The sequence below is a fragment of the Culicoides brevitarsis genome, chromosome 2 (assembly GCF_036172545.1).
Source record: "Culicoides brevitarsis isolate CSIRO-B50_1 chromosome 2, AGI_CSIRO_Cbre_v1, whole genome shotgun sequence".
Lineage (NCBI taxonomy): Eukaryota > Metazoa > Arthropoda > Insecta > Diptera > Ceratopogonidae > Culicoides > Culicoides brevitarsis.
The window spans coordinates 19,086,032-19,092,793 of NC_087086.1; positions in this window are offsets into that span (position 1 = coordinate 19,086,032).

The following is a 6,762-nucleotide window of genomic DNA, read 5'->3' on the forward strand; positions in this document are numbered from 1 at the left end:
TTTCTTTTTTTGTGTCTCTCAAGTTCATTTCTGCTACAAAAACAACAATTTTAATTAATACATTCGATCGTCGTCGTCGTCATGTGTTCAGGTGAAAGAAAACCGTTTAAGGGACCGCACCTGTTACATGCGTTTGCCGCTTCTTTTTCTCTCGTATTCGAACAAAAGAAGTTTATTTTAGAATTTTAAATAAAAATTTTCTCGTCAAATTAATCCGTGACTCATGTTTTTGACTTCCTTGTCGCTCATTTTTTTTATTGATTTAAATGTAGAAAATTATCACTTTTAACAAGTGATGACTTCAGTAAATCGTTCGTAACGACGAAATTCAATACAGTTTATTACGGTACACACACATCGAGGTAAATAACACACCTGACATCGACAATTCACATGCACCTCTCTCCGTCGCACCGGTTCGCCGTAATAAAAATATTATAACAAGTGACAGGCGTTCAATATGTTACTTAATTCCGTTTCGCATACAAATGCATGCGAAAAAGTTCTGATGACACAGCTAATAATAAAAAATTAAAAAAAAAACATGCAAGTTCTCGTACGTTCAAGATAATTTATCGTGCGATCACAGCAAATCGATTTAAAAAAAAACTTTTCTTTTTATACTCAAGCGAGAGAGAGAAAAAATACATAAACTTTGCAAAAATAAGTGACATCGGAAACGAAATATGAGCCGTTCTCGTGCATTTTTTCGGTACTTGTACGGCTTCTCACACTTGTATTTATTTTTTTTTATCACCGGTATCGACCGGATTTTGCATTTATTTTAAGAAAAACTTGAAATTTGTCACTTTTTGCGATCCAAAAATTTTTTTGAATTGAAATTTTTTAATTTTTCGGGAAAAAAAGCACGTGGAATATTTTATAACACATTTCATTGTTATTAAATTAGTTTTTCATTAGCACATTTTGTTGTTGTTGTTGTAACAAACGTTTTTTTAGTCATGACTTTAGTGAAGTATCACACCATCTTACCATATATTACCTCATCAGTTCGTTTATTTTTTTTTTTCGTTCGATTCAAGTCCAAAATGCCGGTTCACAACTGAGATTTTGAACCACGCATTTTGCTTCGTGTATTATTTATAGAGTTCATCATAAAAAAAAATAGTTTTGTATCTCTTCTAATCTCAATTATTATTATTTGGTCTTCCTGTGTGAATGGAGCGAGTTTGTTAATTTTTTGTTAAACAATATCAGTCTTTATGAGTTTTTTTTTCATGGGTTGTAAAATTTTGTGGACTGGACTGGTTGCGTGGTTGTGGGTGAAGATGAGTAATTAACCATTTATGATGGCAGTTAATATGTATACACAAAAGAGTTGAATGATCGGATGTCAAAAAAAAATTTTTTTTTGGATAAAGTGGAATGAATAAAAATAAAAGAAATGAGGTGAAGGCGTTTTGTTAGGTTTTGTTACGTTTTTTGAATTATTTTTTTTTTATTGAGCTGAGTTTCTAGGGGAATTCAGCAAATTTTTAAGTTTATTCAGCAAAGTATTGACTCAGAAATTCAGTTTTAAAATTTTTTTATACTTGATTTTGAACTTTGATATTTAGCTCAAAGTCCTACTAAGCTGTTCAAATGTTCATTTTTTTTTCAAAATTAATTAAATAAATTAATTCAGCTGCTTGTTAATTGTATTCAGCGAATTTCAGACTTGACAAATAATTTTTCATTTACTTGCGAAGGTTGAGTTCGACTGATTTCGCCAATTTAAACAATAAATTTTACGCAAATTTTTGAGTAATTTATGAATCGGCAAATTTTTTCGATCAATTCAGCAATATTTTGACATTGCTATTTTTGTAGCTTTTGCATTTTTCAGCATTCTTTTTTTTCAGCAATTTTTGATTTTGAATTCAAAGCTGAAAATTTTATTTATATTATCAACAGAAAATTTTCAACTCAGCAAATTTTTTGATTTCTCTCAATTCAGCATTCAGCTATTTTTAAAATTTTGCATTTCTTTTGAATTCAAGGCGTTTTCAGCAAATTTTGATTTTTCTTTTGACATTCAGTAAATTTTTGCATTTTATTAAATTCAGCAAATTTTCAATTTTTCAGTTTTTCAGCAAATTAAAATTTAAGTTTTGAAATATAAAGATCACCATTTTTGCAAATTTCTATTTTTGTGAAGCTCCTTTTGAATTTAGCAAATTGCCCCCCTTGCAAAATCTTAAATTTTATTTGGCAAAAATTGAAGTGACTTCTTTAAAAATTCGGCAAATTTTGAAAAGATTTCTTTTGAATTCAGCAAATTTTGAAACGATTTTCTTTGAATTCAGCAAATTTCTAAACAACTTTTTATTTGAATTCAGCAAACTTTAAATTGATTAAATTTAATTCAGCAACTGAAATTTTAAATTAAAAACATATTCAGCAACTTTTATATCATATTATTAATTTTTAAGCAAAGCAAAATTGATTTTCGATTCATGAAATTTCCAACAACGCCAACTATTGATCCAAAATTCGCCTCTCAGGCAATTTATTGATTCATTGTTGTGATCAAAACACCATCATCATGATCTAGGCTTTTTGGCAAAAACGAAACTCCGCACAATTGACGACGACACGATACATTTATTCACCTTCCCGTATCCAAGTTCAAGGCTGTTCAAATTATATACTAATTTACAATGAAATAGAAATAATAATAAAAAAAAGTTGTTGTTGTTACTGCTGCGGATCGGATGATGATGATGATGCTGTGTTAACGTAGATTTTTAGATGATTTTTTTTACGCACTACATCGGCAACAACCACACCGACAACAAAAGAGGAAACAATATCCAACTATTATTTTGTTAGAAAAAAAAATAACTTCACAAGAGAATAGAAACAAAAACTCATTTGAATTGACTTTTGAAGAAAAATAGAAAAAAAAAACAAAATTGGAGCGAGATCGACAGAGAAGTTTACGACGCGCAGTGAAGAGGAGATACAGTCACGACTCTTTTACCTTATAAACTTACAACTTGTACGAAAACCACTTATTTTGTTTACATTTCTGTCTCAAGACACGATGAAAAAAGTTTCGTTTCTGGCCTCCGTTCCTCTCGTTGTGGTGGTGGTGGATGTCATGTAGCAACGCGAATTGTGATGAAAAAATTATATGATTCGAGCAATCACGACAATCAATAATCATTCAAGTCATAGGCAATAAATGTGACTTGATTGAAGTTTTTATTTTTTTTTCGTTCTATCAGTCACTCGTTTCTTTGTTTTAAGTCTCTCGATCGACCAAAAGTTGGCAGCAGCAACGTTCTGTGTGTGAGAATGCAGATAGAAAATTAGTTACCGTTACTAAACAGAAACGAAGAAAAAAAAATAAGTTGAAAGTTAACAAAGACCGAGCATTGAAAGTAATGACTGTTGAGGCAATTACCTTACATTTTTTTTCTCTCTCTCCGAGAGTTCAAAGGTTCCGGTTTTGTGTGTCTGCGTTGTGAAAGATAAATGGATGGAAATAAAATTAGATATAAAATTATGTTTGGATTGATTGGCTACAAAAAGGAAGCCTCGAGATATTTATGGAGACACGAAAAAAAAATCGATCTAGGGCAGCCAGATGTCCAAACTCCAGCAACAATCAACAACAATTGTTACAAAAAGCAAACACGTACAAGTCAAATATTATTTCGTGTCAATATTTGGTAGTAATTGACGTTATTTGACGGTAAAAAAAAAATAAAAATACACGACAAAACAAAAGTAAAGTACAAAAAAATACAGATTTGTTGACTTCGCACTAAAAAAAAATTGAAGAAAGAAAAAAAAACTGGTGACAGAACAAAAAGAATTATTATCTTGTAACAAATTGACGTATAAATTACCTTTTTTTTACACAATAATTTTGAAATTACACGCTTGTGTCACTTTGCTTCACGATATTTTTTTTTGCTTGGCGGTGGGCATTCACGGAGCGGATGTTTTTCGGGGTGGCCTTTAGACTTTCATCCATCGCATTTCGTGTCTATTCTGATGTCATTAAAATAAAAAAGTCAACTTAATCGATCATAATGACAATGTGAAGATACGATTCGATTAAAATCGATCAATCTCCTGATGGCAAAATAACCGTTTTGTGCGCCGCGTGGTGTAATAAAACACTCGGTTTTCATCACTCGCGATGGTTATTAAAAGCAGAAAAACTCCGGTTCATCCGGTATTTCTTTCGCGATTGTGCTCTGTGTGTGACATCTATCAGTCTTGCATTTATTTACTCTTGACGTAACTTTTACATGACTAAGGCCAATGTGATAAAGGAAATTTTTCATGCTGAAAAGATTTTTAAATTTTTTTTAATTTTTTAAAAAATTATTAATTATTTTTTGTTCAAATAAAAATACTTTTTTTTTTATTTTTTAATTAAATTAAAGTTAAAGGAATATTTGAAAATCTTAAAAAATTATTTTATTTTTAGACGAAAAATTTAAATAAAAAAATTAATTAAAAAAATCGAAAAGTAAAAAATGAAACGTTTTTTATTTTTTTTAAATGATAAATATTTTTTTTGCAATTTTTTTTATGTTAAAAATATTAACTAGGTATATATTTTTTAATTTTTATGTTTTTTAAATTAAAATTATTTTATTTAAAACTTTAAAAAATGTTTCATTTCTTAATTTTTAATGTTTTTAATTAATTTTTTTTTATTTAAATTTTTCGTCGAAAAATAAAATAATTTTCTAAAACTTACAAGTATTTCATCAACATGAAATTTAGTTAAAAAATCAAAAAATATTTCTTAATTTGAACAAAATATTTAGTAATAAATTAATTTAAAATTTTGATTTTTAATTTTTTTGAAGCGAAAGAAATTTTTTAAAATATTTTCTATGAAAAAAAAAAATATTTTAAAATTATTAATGAATTTTTTAATTTTTTTTTGTAAATTGATGTTTACGAATTATTCATTAAATTTAATTAAATTTGAATTTTAATAAAAATTTTTTTTTTAATTATTTAAAACATTTCTGTTTTTTTTTTTGACAAGAAAATTTTCAAATCAGAAGGATCAAAAGTGAAAAAATGTTAATAACTGTACCAACCTTATTGCATAAATATAGTTCAGCAAGTTCGCTTCTATTTATAGCGACAATAATAATCACAATTACAGAGGATATCAAACGTGTGTGAGCGAAGAAAGAAACCCAGAAAGAAAAAAAAACTTGTATCGCGACCGGTAACTAGTTAACTTTTTTTCTGTTCAATTCAATTCAATAGAGAGTGCCTTCAACTCCAGTTTTAGAATTCCTTTGGCAAGCAGCATCAACAACAACAAGCACCATCATGGTATCATTAAAATTCAATTCATCATTAATTGAGGAAAAAAGTGATTATAGTCAAGTTCTTCTCTCGCTCTCTCGTTTCTATTTTTAAATGCGAGCGACACACACTCGAACACGTTGCCGTTGTTGTTCTTGCTGCGCTAGTTGTTGCTGAAGCTACTTACTTTATAAAGAGTCGCTTTTGTATCATTCGCTGATATATATTTCGCGTGTATTTTTATAGAGCAAACGGGTGTTGCTCGACAGTTGTAACAGAGCTCTATTAGTGTCAGAAAAATGAATATGGAAGAAGATGTGAAAGTAAGATAAGATCATTAAATGCTCTCTTGTATGTGCCTTTTTGTTGTTAAATTGTCATTGCGATTCCCATTTTTAGTACATTTGGCGCGGTAACTACCTGTTGGACTTGTAATGGGAGATTGCTAACTAGAATTCATTGACTTTTAAGATGATTTTGTTCAAGCTTGATATTTTTACAGATAAAAGATCTGCTAGAACGGAAAATTTAATTTAAATTTTAAAAAATTATTTATTTTATCAAGAATAATTCTTTAAAATTTTTTTTGAGCTTAGATTTTTTTCTAAATTAATTTTTTTAAGTCAAAAATAAATTTTTTATTTTTTAAAAATTTTTTGATATAAATTTTTTTTTATCATATGGAAGAGCAATATAAGAGCAATATTTAAAATTTATAGATTTTGAAGCATTTCAAAAATCGTTTGAACTAAAATTTTAAATATTTTAATTTAAATTTAATTTTTTCAATTTTTTTTTTAATTTTATCTAATTTTGAATCAAATTTTATTTATTTTTTTTTATTTTTATTTATTTTTTTTATTTTTATTTATTTAATTAATAATTATTTTTTCTGATTTGTTTAATTTAAGATTCAATTTCATTTATTTCAAATTAATTTTTATTTAGTTTTATTTTATTTAAAAAATATATTTACTTACTTTTTTTTTTAATTCTTTTAAATTTAATTTTTAAAAAAATATAAAAACCCAATTTTTTGTTCAATTTCAAATTTTCTAGACAAATTTAAATTGCTTTTTAACTTAAAAGAGCAAATTGTTGCTTTTTGCGAGGCTTTTTGTTCTAAAAATAACTTTTTTGGTAATTTTCAACAACTTTGCGTAACAAAACATGAACAACAACCTCGACCTTGGACGTGAGATTTTTTTTCTCACAGTTCTGCAGCAAACCACACCAAACCAGAATCGATCTCAAATCAATTTTATCCGCTCTCTCAACACTTGAAGCCACGACAACCGACCACGAAACGTACTCATGGCAAAAAAAAAACGATTGATTGGAATGGAAGTAATAAACGTTTTTTTCGTCATCATCACCGTTGTTGTAACTCTTTTTTTTATTTTTGTTGCTGCCACTGCTCTTACTTATTTCCACCTACATTTCTTTCATTTTTTGCTGTAACACTCGTAT